Genomic DNA, 15825 nt, shown 5'->3' on the forward strand with positions numbered 1-15825 from the left:
ACCTTGGATCTCTCTCCAACTTTTATTTGAAGTTGAAGGGTACATGTGGAGGATGTGCAGATTTGTTACATAGGTAAACATGTGCCATGGTAGTCAGCTACACAGATGATCCCATCACCTGGGTGTTAAGTCCAGTATCCACTAGATATTCTTCCTGACCCTCTCAACAACTTATTAATATGTTGAATTATGTCAGTATGGGCAGCAGTAGAATACTAAAAGGAAAATGTCATTTTAAGCAATTTCAGAACATTAACAACTATTTTCAAAGCAGAAAAATTGACATTGCTGCCTTTAAGAATACCATGAATATAAGAAATTGTAACATATTACATAATATAGAAAAGGCAGTTCAAAGATAGAATTGTGTCCCTCCTCGTACACCCCAACCTCTGACAGGCCCCAGTATGTGTCATTCTCCTCCCTGTGTCTATGTATTCCCATCATTTAGCTCCCAGTTGTGAGAACATGCAATATTTGGTTTTCTGTTCCTGCATTAGTTTGCTAAAGGATAATAGCCTCCAACTCCATCCATGTCCCTGCAAAGAACATGATCGTGTTCCTTTCTATGGCCACAAATTATTCACAGAAAATGTGTGTATGTACCACATGTTCTTTATCCAGACTATCGCTGATAGGCATTTAGGTTGATTCCACATCTTTGCTATTGTGAATAGTGCTACAATAAACATACACAGGCATGTGTCTTAATAACAGAATGATTTACATTCCTTTGGGTATATACCAAGAAATGGGATTGCTGGGTCAAATGGTATTTCTGGCTCTAGGCCTCTGAGGAATCGCCACACTGTCTTCCACAATGGTTGAACTAATTTACACTCCAATCAACAGTGTAAAAGTGTTCCTTTTTTCTCCACAGCCCTGCCAGCACCTGTTGTTTTTTGATTTTTTTAATAATAGCCATTCTGACTGGTGTGAAATGGTATCTTACTGTGGTTCTGATTTGCATTTCTCTAACTTTTTTTTACAAATGTTGAACACATGCATGTCTTCTTTTGAGAAGGGTCTGTTCATGTCCTTTTCCCTCTTTTTTTATGGGGTTGTGTTTTCTTGTAAATTTGTTTAAGTTCCGTATAGATGCTAAATATTAGACTTTTGTCAGATGCTTTGCAAAAATTTCTCCCATTCTGTAAGTTGTCTGTTTACTCTCTTAATAGTTTCTTTTGCTGTGCAGAAGCTCTTTAGTTTAATTAGAGACCATTTGTCAATTTTTGCTTTTGCTGTAATTGCTTTTGGTGTCTTCATCATGAAATCATTGCTGGTGCCTATGTCCTGAATGGTATGCCTAGGATTTCTTCTACAGTTTTTATGGTTTAGGGTTTTACATTTAAGTCTTTAATCCATCTTGAATTGATTTTTGTATATGGTGTAAGGAAAAGGCCCAATTTCAATATTCTGCATGTGGCTAGCCAGTTTTCCCAGAACAATTTACCAAATAGGGAATCCTTTCCCCATTGCTTGTTTTTGTCAGGTTTGTCAAAGATCACATGGTTGTAGGTGTACAGTCTTATTTCTGGGTTCTCTATTCTGTTCCGTTGGTCTGTGTCTTGTACCAATACCAATACCAAAATGTTTTGGTTACTGTATCCCTGTAGCATAGTTTATTTTTATTTTTAACTTTTTTTTTTTTTTGAGAGTGAGTCTCACTCTGTTGCCCAGGCTGGAGTGCAGTGGTGCGATCTTGGCTTACTGCAACCTCTACTTCCTGGGTTCAAACAATTCTCCTGCCTCAGCCTCCTGAGTAGCTGGGATTACAGTACAGGCACACACCACCACACACCCAGCTAATTTTTGTATTTTTAATAGAGAGGGGGTTTTGCCATGTTGGCCAGGCTGGTCTCAAAATCCTGACCTCAAGTGATCCATCTGCCTCGGCCTCCCAAAGTGCAGGGATTACAGGCGTGGGCCACCGCGCCCGGACCTTGTAGTATGAAGTTGGGTAGTGTGATGCCTCCAGCTTTGTTCTTTTTGCTTGGGATTGCCTTGGCTATTTAGGCCCTTTTGTTGTTCCGTATGAATTTTAAAATAGTTTTTCTAATTCTGTGAAGAATGACAATAGTAGTTTAATGGGAATAGCACTGAATCTACACATTGTTTTGGGCATTTTCACAACATTGATTCTTCCTATTCATGAATAGGAGCATGGAATGTTTTTCCATTTGTTTGTGTCATCTCTGATTTCTTTGAGCAGTAGTTTATAGCTATCCTTGAATAGGTCCTTTACTTCCCTTGTTAGCTGTATTCCTAGGTATTTTATTCTTCTTGTGGCAATTGTGAATGTGAGTTCATTTGTGATTTGGCTCTCAGCTTGCCTATTGTTGGTGTATGGAAATGCTAGCAATTTTTGCACACTGATTTTGTATCCTGAGACTTTGTTTAAGTTGCTTATTAGCCTAAGAAACTTCGGGCTGAGACAATGAGGTTTTCTAGATCATGTAATCTGCAATGCAAACAAAGATAATTTTTGACTTCCTCTCTTCCTATTTATATACCTTTATTTCTTTCTCTTCCCTAATTACCCTGGGCAGAACTTCCAATACAATGTTGCCTAGGAGTGGTGAGAGGGCAACCTGCCTTATGCCAGTTTTCAAGGAGAATGCTTCCAGCTTTTGCCCATTCTCTATGATATTAGCTGTGAGTCTGTCATAAATAGCTCTTACTATGTTGAGGTAGAGTCCTTCAATAACTAGTTTATTGAGAGTTTTTAACATGAAGAGATGTTGAATTTCATTGAAGGTCTTCTCTGCATCTGAGATAATCATGAGGTTTTTGTCTTTAGTTCTGTTTATGTGATGAATCACATTTATTAATTTGCGTATGTTGAACCAGCCTTGCAGCCCAGGGTTGAAGCCTACTTCATCATGGTGAATAAGGTTTTTGATGAGCTGCTCAACTCAGTTTGCTAATATTTTGTTGAGGATTTTTATGCTGATGTTCATCAGGATATTGGCCTGAAGTTGTCTTTTATTTATCTAACTCTACCAGGTTTTGGTATCAGGATTATGCTGGACTCATAGAAAAAGTTAGGGAGGAGTCCCCTTTTCAATTTTTTGGAATAGTTTCAGCAGGAATGGTACCAGCTCTTCTTTGTACTTCTGGTAGAATTCAGCTGTGAATCCATCTGGTCCTGGGCTTCCTTCAGTTGGTAGGCTATTTATTACTGCCTCAATTTCAGAACTCATTATTAGTCTATTCAGGGAGTCAATGTCTTCCTGGTTCAGTCTTGGGAGGGTGTATGTGTCCAGGAATTTATCCATTTCTTCTAGATTTTGTAGTTTATGTGTATGAAGGTGTTTAGAGTATTCTCTGATGGTTGTTTGCTTTTCTGTGGGATCACTGGTAATAGCTCCCTTTTCCTTTCTTTTTTTTTTTTTTTTTGATGAGATGGAGTCTCACTCTGTTGCCTGCCCAGGCTGGACTGCAGTGGCGTGATCTCTGCTCACTGCATCCTCCACCTCCTGGATTCAAGCAATTCTCCTACCTCAGCCTCCTAACAAGCTGTAATTATAGGCATTGACCACCACACTCAACTAATTTTTGTATTTTTAGTAGAGAGTGGGGTTTCACCATGCTGGCCAGGCTGGTCTCGAACTCCTGATGTCAAGTGATCTACCTGCCTCAGTCTTCCGAAGTGCTGGGATTACAGGTGTCAGCCACTGCACTCAGCCTACCCCTTATCATTTCTGATTGTGTTTACCTGAATCTTCTCTATTTCTATTAGTCTAGCTGGTGGTCTATCCTATTAATTTTTTCAAAAAGCCAGCTCCTGAACTTGTTTACTTTTTAAAGGGTTTTTCAGTTCAGCTCTGATCTTGGTTATTTCTTGTCTTCTGCTAGCTTTGGGGTTTGTTTGCTCTTAGTTCTCCAGTTTAGTTGTGATGACAGGTTGTTAACCTGAGATATTTCTAGCTTTTGATGTGGGCATTTATTGCTATAAATTTCCCTCTTAACACTGCTTTAGCTGTATCCCAGAGATACTGGTACACTGTGTTGTTGTTCTCAGCAGTTTCAAAAGAACTTCTTGATTTCTGCCTTAATTTCATTATTTACCCAAAAGTCATTCAGGAACGGGTTGTTTAATTTCTGTGTGGTTGCATAATTTTGAGTGAATTTCTTAACCTTGAGTTCTAATTGGAATGCACTGTGGTCCAAAAGACCATTTGTTATGATTTCAGTTCTTCTGCATTTGCTGGGGAGTGTTTTACTTCCGATTATATGATCAATTTTAGAGTAAGTGCTGTGTGGCAAGAAGGACATATATTCTGTTGTTTTGGATAGATATCTATCAGGTCCACTTGATCCAGAGCTGATTTCAAGTCCTGAATATCTTTGTTAATTTTCAGTCTCAATAATCTAATATTGTCAGTGGAGTATTAAAGTCTCCCACTATTGAGGGATCCAAGATGGCCAATTAGGAGCAGCTCAGGATTGCAGCTCCCAGTGAAAGTGCAGAGGGTGGATGGACGCCGCATTTCCAGATGGATTTTTATTGCCCACAGACCAGGAGATTCCCAGGGGGAGGAGCCCCACAGGTCGCCAGTGCGGCTGTTTTGCCTGGCGTGACCGTTTTGCCGGTGCCCCACTGTGGCGGTTCTACGTACAAAATACACGGGTCTAGGTGTCGTTTTAGCTGGCGATTGGAGCTCCGGGAAGGCAGAGTCACCCATTCATCTGACTAAAAAGGGGACTCAAACAGGGAGCCAGGCCAGGAGATTCCTGGGCAAAAAAGCAACACAAATCTCAGCACCGCTGTTTCAGCTGGCGCAGCGGGTTGTCACACGGGAAATCACACAGATCCCAGCACCTTTTCAACAGGCAACCATTCAACTAAAAAAAAGGCTCTGAGGCAGGGGGCCAGGTGATCAGGCTCGGCTAGTCTCACCCCCACAAAAAAACAACAATTGGAAACTCTCTGGGTTGAGAGTTTCACAGCAAGCACAGCTGAACCTGGGAAGGTCCAGCTCTATGGGGGAGGGGTGTCCGCCATTACAGAGGCACTCCACCACTATGGAGGGAGTCCACCATGGCTGAGGCAGCACACTGTTGCCAAGGCAACCCACCATTACAGAGAGAGTCTGCCATTTGCGCCACCATTGCCAAGGCAGTTCTAACCCAACCTGTATAAACAGCACTGCAGGGAAGCTCACACAGCAACTGGGTGGAGCCCACAGCAGCTCAGCAAAGCCTCTGCAGGTAGACGGTGACTAGGCTGCCTCCATGCTGGGCAGGGCAGCCCTGAAAAAAAGGCAGCAGCACAACAGAAACTCATAAATAAAGCCCTAACTCCCTGGGACAGAGCACCTGGGAATAAAAAAGGGGTTTACAAGTTCTGCTGCGCAGACTTAAACGTACCTGCCCAGCTGCTCTGAATGAACAACGGAGCTGACAGCACAGCCCTTGAGCTCCTATAAAGGACAGACTGTCTCCTCAAGCAGCTCCCTGACCCCTGTATATCCAAAGAGTCACCTGATAAAGGAGAGCTCAGACTGACATTTGGTGGGTATCCTTCTGGGACAAAGATAGCAGAATAAGAAACTGGCAGCAACCCTTACTATTCTGCCACCACTGAAGGTGATCCCCAGGCAAGCAGGGCCTGGAGTGGACCTCAGCAGTCCTACAGCAGAGGGGCCAAGCTGTTAGAAGGAAAACTAAGAAACAGAAAGAAATAACTTCATCATCAACTAACTGGATGCCCACTCAAGAGACCCAATCTGAAATTCAACAACTACAAAGATGACAGGTGGATAAATCCACAAAGATGGGAAGAAACCAGTGCAAAAAGGATGAAAACACCTGAAACCAGAACGCCTCTCCTCTGACAAGGGATCACAACTCCTCGCCAGCAAGGGAACATGGCTGGATGGAGAATGAGTGTGATGAATTGACAGAATCAGGCTTCAGAAGGTGGGTAATAAGAAACTTCTGTGAGCTAAAAGAACATGTTCTAACCCAATGCAAAGAAACTAAGAACCTGGAAAAAAGATTTGACAAAATGCTAACGAGAATAGACAACTTACAGAGGAATATAAGTAAATTGATGGAGCTGAAAAACACAACACGAGAAATTCATAAAGCATACACAAGTTTCAACAGCCAAACTGACCAAGCAGAAGAAGATATCAGAGGTCGAAGATCAACTCAATGAAATAAAATGAGAAGGCAAGATTAGAGAAAAAAGAGTAAAAAGGAATGAACAAATTCTCCAAGAAATATGGGACTACGTGAAAAGACCTAATCTATGTTTGATAGGTGTACCTGAATGTGACGAAGAGAATGAATCCAAGCTGGAAAATACTCTTCAGGATATTATCCAGAAAAACTTCCCCAACCTAGCAAGGCAGGACAATATTCAAGTCCAGGAAATACAGAGAACACCACAAAGATATTCCTCAAGAAGAGCAACCCCAAGGCACATAATCGTCAGAGTCACCAAGGTTGAAATGAAGGAGAAAATGCTAAGGGCAGCCAGAGAGAAAGGTCAGGTAACCCAAAAAGGGAAGCCCATCAGACTCACAGCAGATCTCTCAGCAGAAACCCTACAAGCCAAAAGAGAGTAGGGGCCAATATTCAACATCCTTAAAGAAAAGAACTTTCAACCCAGAATTTCGTATCCAGACAAACTAAGCTTCATAAGTGAAGGAAAAATAAAATCCTTTGCGAACAAGCAAGTACTCAGAGATTTCCTCACCACCAGGCCTGCTTTACAAGAGGTCCTGAAAGAGGCACTAAACATAGAAAGGAACAACCAGTACCAGTCACTCCAAAAACATACCAAATGGTAAACAGCATCAACACAATGAAGAAACTGCATCAACTAATGCACAAAACAACCAGCGAGCATCAAAATGGCAGTATCAAATTCACACATAACAATATTAACCCTAAATGTAAATGGGCTAAAAGGCCCCAATCAAAAGACACAGACTGGCAAATTGGATAAAATGCCAAAACCCATCAGTGTGCTGTATCCAGGAAACCCATCTCACATGCAAGGATACACAAAGGCTCAAAATAAACGGATGGAGGAAGATTTACCAAGCAAATGGAGAGCAAAAGAAAGTAGGAGTTGCAATTCTCATCTCTGATAAAATAGACGTTAAAGCAATAAAGATCAAAAGAGACAAAGAAGGACATCACATAAAGGTAAAAGGATCAATGCAACAAGAAGAGCTAATGATCCTAAATATATATGCACCCAATAAAGAGCACCCAGATACATAAGGCAAGTTCTTAATGACTTACAAAGAGATTTAGACTCCCACACAATAATAGTGGGAGACTTTAATACCCCATTGTCAATGTTAGACAGACCAACCAGACAGAAAATTAACAAGGATATCCAGGACTTGAACTCAGACCTGGAACAAGCAAATCTAACAGACATTTACAGAACTCTCCACCGAAATCCACAGAATATACATTCTTCTCAGCACCACATCACACCTACTCTAAAATTGACCACATAATTGGAAGTAAATCACTCCTCAGCAAATGCAAAAGAATGGAAATCATAACAAACAGTCTCTCAGACCACAGTGCAATCAAGTTAGAACTCAGAATTCAGAAACTAACTCAGAACTGCACAGCTTCATGGAAACTGAACAACTGGCTCTTGAATGTTGACTGGATAAACAATGAAATGAAGGCAGAAATAAAGATGTTCTTCGAAACCAATGAGAATTAAGATACAACATACCAGAATCTCTGGGACACATTTAAAGCAGTCTCTAGAGGAAAATATATAGCAATAAATGCCCACATGAGAAGCAAGGAGAGATCTAAAATTGACACCCTATTGTCAAAATTGAAAGAGCTAGAGGAGCAGGATCAAAAAAAACTCAAAACCTAGCAGAAGACAAGAAATAACTAAGATCAGAGCAGAACTGAAGGAGATAGAGACACAAAAAAACCCTTGAAAAAATCAGTAAGTCCAGGAGCTGGTTTTTTGAAAAGATCGACAAAATAGACCACTAGCCAGATTAATAAAAAAGTAAAGAGAGAATAATCAAATAGATGCAATAAAAAATGATAAAGGAGATATCACCACAGATTCCACAGAAATTCAAACTATCATAAGAGATTATTACAAACAATTCTATGCACATAAACTAGTAAACCTGGAAGAAATGGATAAATTCCTGGACACTTGCATCCTCCCAAGCCTAAACCAGGAAAACTCAAAACCCTGAATAGACCAATAACAAGGTCTGAAGTTGAGGCAATAATTAAGAGCCTACCACCCAAAAAAAGCCCAGGTTCTGATGGGTTCACAGCCGAATTCTACCAGACATACAAAGAGGAGCTGGTACCATTCCTTCTGAAACTATTCCAAATAATCTAAAAAGAGGGAATGCTTCCCAAATAATTTTATGAGACCAACATCATCCTGATACCAAAACCTGGCAGAGACTCAACAAGAAAAGAAAACTTCAGGCCAATATCCATGATGAACATAGATGCAAAAATCTTCAATAAAATACTGGCAAACCCATTGCAACAGCACATCAAAAAGCTTATCCACCATGATCAAGTAGGATTCATCCCAGGGATGCAAGGCTGGTTCAACATACGCAAGTCTATAAACGTAATTCACCACATAAACAGAACCAAAGACAAAAACCACATGATTATCTCAATTGATGCAGAGAAGGCCTTTGACAAAATTCAACAGCCCTTTATGCTAAAAACCCTTAATAAGCTAGGTATTGACAGAACGTATCTCAAAATAATAAAAGCTATTTACAACAAACCAACAGCCAATATCATACCGAATGGGCAAAAACTGGAAGCATTCCCTTTGAAATCTGGCAGTAGACAAGGATGCCCTCTCTCACCACTCCTATTCAATATAGTACTGGAAGTTCTAGCCAGAGCAATCAGGCAAGAAAAAGAAATAAAGGGTATTCAAATAGGAAAGGAGGAAGTCAAATTGTCTCTATTTGCAGATCACATGATTGTATATCTAGAAGACCCCATCATCTCAGCCCAAAATCTCCTGAAACTGATAAGCAACTTCAACAAAGTCTAAGGATACAAAATCAATGTGCAAAAATCACAAGCATTCCTATACACCAATAACAGACTTAAAGAGAACCAAACCAAGAACAAACTGCCATTCACAATTGCTACAAAGAGAATAAAATACCTAGGAATACAACTAACAAGGAACATAAAGGACCTCTTCAAGGAGAACTACAAGCCACTGCTCAACAAAATAACAGAAGACACAAACAGATGGAGAAACATTCCATGTTCATGGTTAGGAAGAATCAATATCGTGAAAATGGCCATACTGCCCAAAGTAATGTACAGATTCAACGCTATCCCCATCAAGCTACCAATGACCTTCTTCACAGAACTGGAAAAAAAACACCTTAAGCTTCATATAGAACCAAAAGAGAGCCCACATAGCCAAGGCAATTCTAAGCAAAAAGAACAAAGCAGGAGGCATCACAATACCGGACTTCAAACTATACTACAAGGCTACAGTAATCAAAACAGCATGGTGCTGGTACCAAAACAGAAATATAGACCAATGGAACAGAACAGAGGTCTCAGGGGCAACACAACAAATCTACAACCATCTGATCTTTGACAAATCTGACAAAAACAAGCAATGGGGAAAGGATTCCCTGGTTAATAAATGGTGTTGGGAAAACTGGCTAGCCATGTGCAGAAAGCAGAAACTGGACCCCTTCCTGACACCTTACAATAAAATTAACTCCAGATGGATTAAAGACTTAAACATAAGACCTAACACCATAAAAACCCTAGAAGAAAATCGAGGGAAAACCATTCAGGACACAGGCATAGGCAAGGACTTCATGACCAAACCACCAAAAGAACTGGCAACAAAAGCCAAAATAGACAAATGAGACCTAATCAAACTCCACAGCTTCTGCACAGCAAAAGAAACAGTCATTAGAGTGAATTGGCAACCAACAGAATGGGAAAAAATTTTTGCAGTCTACCCATCTGACAAAGGGCTGATATCCAGAATTTACAAAGAACTAAAACAGATTTACAAGAAAAAAAAACAAACAAGCCCGTTCAAAAGTGGGCGAAGGATATGAACAGACACTTTACAAAAGAAGACATACATGAGGCCAACAAACATATGGAAAACTGCTCATCATCACTGGTCATTAGAGAAATGCAAATCAAAACTACATTGAGATAGCATCTCATGCCAGTTAGAATGGCGATCATTAAAAAACCTGGAGACAACAGATGCTGGAGAGAATGTGGAGAAATAGGAACACTTTTACACTGTTGGTGGGAGTGTAAATTAGTTCAACCATTGTGGAAGACAGTGTGGCGATTCCTCAAGGACCTAGAAATAGAAATTCCATTTGGTCCAACAATCCCATTACTGGGTATATAGCCAAAGGATTATAAATCGTTCTACTATAAGGACACATGCATGCGAATGTACATTGCAGCACTGTTTACAATAGCAAAGAGCTGGAACCAACCCAAATGTCCATAAATGATAGACTGGACAGGGAAAATGTGGCACATATACACCATGGAATATTATGCAGCCATCAAAAACGATGAGTTCGTGTCCTTTGTAGGGACGTGGATGAACCTGGAAACCATCATTCTCAGCAAACTGACACAAGAACAGAAAATCAAACACCGCATGTTCTCACTCATAGGCGGGTGTTGAACAATGAAAACACATGGACACAGGGAGGGGAGCATCACACACTGGGGTCTGTTGGGGGGAAATGGGGGAGGAACAGTGGGGGGTAGGGAGTTGGGGAGAGATAGCATGGGGAGAAATGCCAGATATAGGTGAAGGGGAGGAAGGCAGCAAATCACACTGCCATGTGTGTACCTATGCAACAATCTTGCATGTTCTTCACATGTACTCCAAAACCTAAAATGCAATTAAAAAAAAGTCTCCCACTATTATTGTGTGGGAATCTAGGTCTCTTTGAAGGCGTCTAATAGCTTGCTTATAAATCTGGGTGCTCCCATATTGGGTGCATGTATACTTAGGACAGTTAACTCTTCTTGTTGAATTGAATGCTTTCCCATTATGTAATGCTTTGTCTTGTTTTGATTTTTGGTGGTTTAAAGTCTGTTTTGTCCGAAATTAGGATTATAACCCCTGCTTTTTTCTGTTTTCCATTTGCTTGGTAAATCTTCCTCCATCCCTTTAAAATTTACCATTTTCATCCAGTATTATAAAACAGTATTTGTAAATAACACAAAGTGCCACACTAAGAGCCATTAGGGGTAGAGTATCACATGTCAGCAAGAGTACATGATCTTGTAGGACCCATCCAGGGCCAGAATTTTTTTATTTCTATGGCAATGTAATGTGATTGTAAATAGATATGGCTCTTGAGTCAATACTTCTCACTAGCATGGACTGGACTGACCCAGAAAGTACCAGAGAGGGGGAAAAGTGGATAGACTGGGAAGAAAGATTCCAAAAGTGGCTAGAATCTAGAGAGCATAGAAAAGGAGGTAAGAAGAAAATGATACTGTTACTCAGAGAAGTTGTTCTTCCCTTTTCATTAACAGTGAACCCAAAGAAAATGAATTACAAAAAAGCCCAGGGAGCCTAGTATAAAGCTAAGGGTGCAGAGCAAGCAAGAGGGTCAGGAACACCATATTGGAAAAGGTGCCAGAAGAGCCATAGGGGTGATAGGCACAGGGGGCTTCAAGTCTTCACTCACCTCCAACAGAGAAGGACAGGCACACATAGTGACTGACATGCTAGAGGCCTGGGAATCCCTATTTCCAGATAACAGGGTGAACAACATTTGTGAGACATTATTTCCTTTTATTTAAGTTTCTACCCCAATAATTTTGTGCTAAAAGTGCTAGCAATGCTTCTTGCTAGCTGGAAGGCACAGAATGGGACAGACTATATTCTATAAAATAAGTTATTTGTAATGTTAGAAAAATGTTCTGAAACCCAAGCTGCCTAGGTCTGTTGATGTGTCAAAGAGAAACTAGGCAAGTAAGTAGGAATGACTCCAGAATTTTAAAAATTTTGAAGAGAAAGAACTGAAAAGGAAAAGCCTGAAAAAGAACTGGGCAAGCTCCAGTTATATTTGAATAAAGAACAGATGTAATTAATATTATTTCAAGATGTCCTATAATACATCAAAATTTTCAGTTTCTATTAACCCCCTCTAATAACCATATATTTAATAACCATCAAAAATCCCTTTTCAAGAAACCTCACAATCCTCAAAAAGCTAAACACAGAATAACCCTATGACCCAGCAATTCTAATCCTATGTGACGTAGGTATAAAAAGAATTGAAAACAGGGACTCAAACAGATACTTGTACACCAATGTTCATTTCAGAATTATTCACATTCAACAGCCAAAGGGAGAAATAACTCAAGTGTTCATCAACATGGATGGATAAACAAAATGTATCGGTGGGCATGGTGGCTCGCATCTGTAATCCCAGCACTTTGGAGGGCCAAGGTGGGCAGACCACTTGATCTCAGGAGTTTGAGACCAACCTGGGCAACATGGTGAAACCCCATTTCTATAAAACATACAAAAATTAGCTAGGTTTGGTTGTGCCACCTGCAGTCCCAGCCACTCCAGAAGGCTGGGGTAGGAGGATGGCTTGAGTCCAGGAGACAGAGGTTGCAGTAAGCCGAGATCACATCACTGCACTACAGCCTGAGCAACAGAGCCAGACCCTCTGAGTCTTTGTCTCAAAAACAGAAAACAAGCAAACAAAAAAAAAACCCACAAAATTAAGTATATACAATATAATTGAATATTATTCTACCACAAAATAGGATATTCTGATACACACTACAGCATACATGTACCTTGAAAACACTGTGCTAAGCCAGGCGTGGTGGCTCACACCCGTAATTCCAGCACTTTGAGAGGCTGAGGCGGGGGGATCACAAGATCAGGAGATGTAGATCATCCTGGCTAACACACAGTGAAACCCCATCTCTACTCGTAAAAATACAAAACAGCCAGGTGTGGTGGCAGGTGCCGGTAATCTCAGCTACTCGGGAGGCTGCGGCAGGAGAATGGCTTGTAACTGGGAGGTGGTGGTTGCAGTGAGCCAAGGTTGCGCCGCACTCCAGCCTGTGCAACAGAGCGAGACACTGTCTCAAACATATACATATACATATTGTGCTAAGTGAAAAACATAGAAAATGTAATTAATGCCATGGAATTACACACTTAAAAATTGTTAAAATGGCAAATTTTTTTACCGCAATTTAAAACAAATTTGGGCTGGGCGTGGTGGCTCAAGCCTGTAATCCTAGCACTTTGGGAGGCCGGGGCGGGTGGATCACGAGGTCAAGAGATAGAGACCATCCTGGTCAACATGGTGAAACCCCGTCTCTACCAGAAATACAAAAAATCAGCTGAGCGTGGTGGCGCGTGCCTGTAATCCCAGCTACTCAGGAGGCTGAGGCAGGAGAATTGCCTGAACCCAGGAGGCGGAGGTTGCGGTGAGCCGAGATCACGCCATTGCACTCCAGCCTGGGTAACAAGAGCGAAACTCCATCTCAAAAAAAAAAAAAAAATTTAACCCGTAAAAGTTTTTGTGTGTTATGGAGACTAGACTCCAGGGCAGGGAACAGTTTGATAAATACCTATTGCGTTCAAGAAGGGAAATCCAGGTGGCAGGAGAAGAGAACTGGTAGGTCCTTGTCCTGACAGTCTCTTAAAAGAACTCTTAGAATTCAGGAGTTACTCAAGGAACTAATTTGACACTAATGACTCATTAAACTACATTTCCAGTTCAAACCTCTATCATGAACTTCAATCTGTATTTCTAATTAAATATGATCTTCTCAGACATCATATCTAAAAGAAAGTCTTTGGTAATAAAAACAGTAGAAATTAGTTACAATAAATAAAAATGGCAGAAATCTATTTCCATTAAAACTTAGATAAGTCATAGCAGCTAGTGTTAAAAAAAGGTGGGGGCGGGGGCCTGAAAGGGGTTATAATCACAGATACAGAGGCAACTAAACAACTGAAAATACTTTGTACATTATTCTATACATACATTTTAATGCATTACAGTATGTGCTGAAAGTATATGATAATCCTGGAAAACATACTTATCAAAATTAATAACTTTGGAGAAAATTTATAGAAATCAATCATCATTACAGATTGAGAAAGTTGCCAACTGAAAAAAGCTCTAGCCCATGTTTCAAGTATGAGTTCTTTAATTGCTTCAATCATTGAGAAGATGTGAACTCTCAATGCTATTGTAACTATTTCATGGCAATGAGAAAAGTTCTTCAATTCTTCCTACAAAGTTACAAAGACAAATTCAACAAAAAGAAACTGCAGACCAATGTCACTTTTTATTGTAAATCCAAAAATCATGGATAAATTATTAGCAAATAGAACTGAGTTACATGTTAATGCATGCCACATACCATGACTAAATGAGGGTCATGGTCAGATGAGAATTATTCAGCATTATATGTCAACATGTTAACAAGCCAAATGGAAAAATAGCATCTTCAATGAGGCTCAAAAGGTACTTGAAGAGATTTCAATATCTATTATTCCCAACAGAAACTTTTAATATAAAAGAGGACATCTGACGTTTGGCTAACTTGGTCTCAAGCCAATAACCAGCATTGTGCTTGAGGGTTTAATATTGGAAACATTCTCATTAAAGTCTAGAACAAGGCAATCACCACTATTACACATTACAGTTCTTAAAGTAATGGCCAATGAAATAAGGTAATAAATAAAAGGTACAAAATTAGAAAGGAAGAGGCAGAATTATTTTACGCCTAGAAAATCAAAACAACCAACTACAAAATTATTAGAAATAATAAGAGCATTCATTCATTAAGGTATCTAGCTAAGAAATACACACACAAAAAAATAACAGAACTGGGAAGAGGCACGGCTGCTACTATCATCCTCTCTCTGCACTTGACTCTTCCCTCCCAGTACCTGTAATACCAAGAATGCTGCAAGAGGAGAGAAGAGTCAGGGTGGAGGCCTAGCTGAGCTGAGGGCTGGTGCTCCTCTGGTATCCCAGGTCCACCCTGAATAAAGAAATGAGTGGTAGATGAGCTCCAAGTAGGAGCACAGTATATTTTCCAAGTATGGCAAAGTTATAAAGGTTACTAATGAAAGATAAAGATGCCAAGAAGAATAAAAGGGTTGCATTTACTTTATTTTTGGATAAATACTCTGCAAAAATTGTACCAGGGCAATAAATGACAAACAGTGACTTGGAGAGCGATAAAAGTAGGCATTGCTATTGACAATGAAAGACAGCTGAGTTCATCTGAAGGTAAAACTACTTTGATAAATCTAAGTGTTATGAATGTGGGAAAAATGAACACTCAAGTTATGCCTATCCTAAAAATATGTTTGGAGAACATGAACCTCCAAGGAAGCAAGAAAGAGGAAAAAAAATAAATAACAGAAAACGCCTGAACCAAAAGAAGAAACTAAGGAAGAATATGGGGGAGATGGGAAGGGAGATGCTGCTCTTGACACTCTCATTCAGGTCACAGCAATCCAGCAAGCCAAAACCAAAGAAGAAGAAAAAACAGTGGAAACCCGGTTGCAGGAGTTCCTCAACATCAGATGATTCTAGGTGTCCAAGGATAAAGAAGAGCACGTATTTCAGTGATGAGGAAGAACTTGATATTCTGTAAATATCATTAAGATACAAAAATCTTGGAATACAAAGTTCAATTGGGAACTAAAGATTACTTTTAGAATATGAGCATAAGAACATAATACCAAACAGAGAACATAATACCAAACAGTGTTTTACAGTAAAAGTAATCCATAGAAAACGT

The 15825-nt window shown here is 40.0% G+C and overlaps 1 protein-coding gene and 1 pseudogene across 2 annotated transcripts in view; one reads left to right on the forward strand and one right to left on the reverse strand.

The window, feature by feature from the left end:
- DIS3L2 (DIS3 like 3'-5' exoribonuclease 2) overlaps positions 1 to 15825 on the reverse strand; it is a 385644-nt gene that overhangs the window by 217884 nt on the left and 151935 nt on the right. The window lies entirely within an intron of this gene.
- Positions 4481 to 15678, forward strand: LOC116551440 (annotated as a pseudogene).

This window comes from Sapajus apella, unplaced genomic scaffold (assembly GCF_009761245.1).
Source record: "Sapajus apella isolate SASKATOON/1434 unplaced genomic scaffold, GSC_monkey_1.0 scaffold10, whole genome shotgun sequence".
NCBI lineage: Eukaryota > Metazoa > Chordata > Mammalia > Primates > Cebidae > Sapajus > Sapajus apella.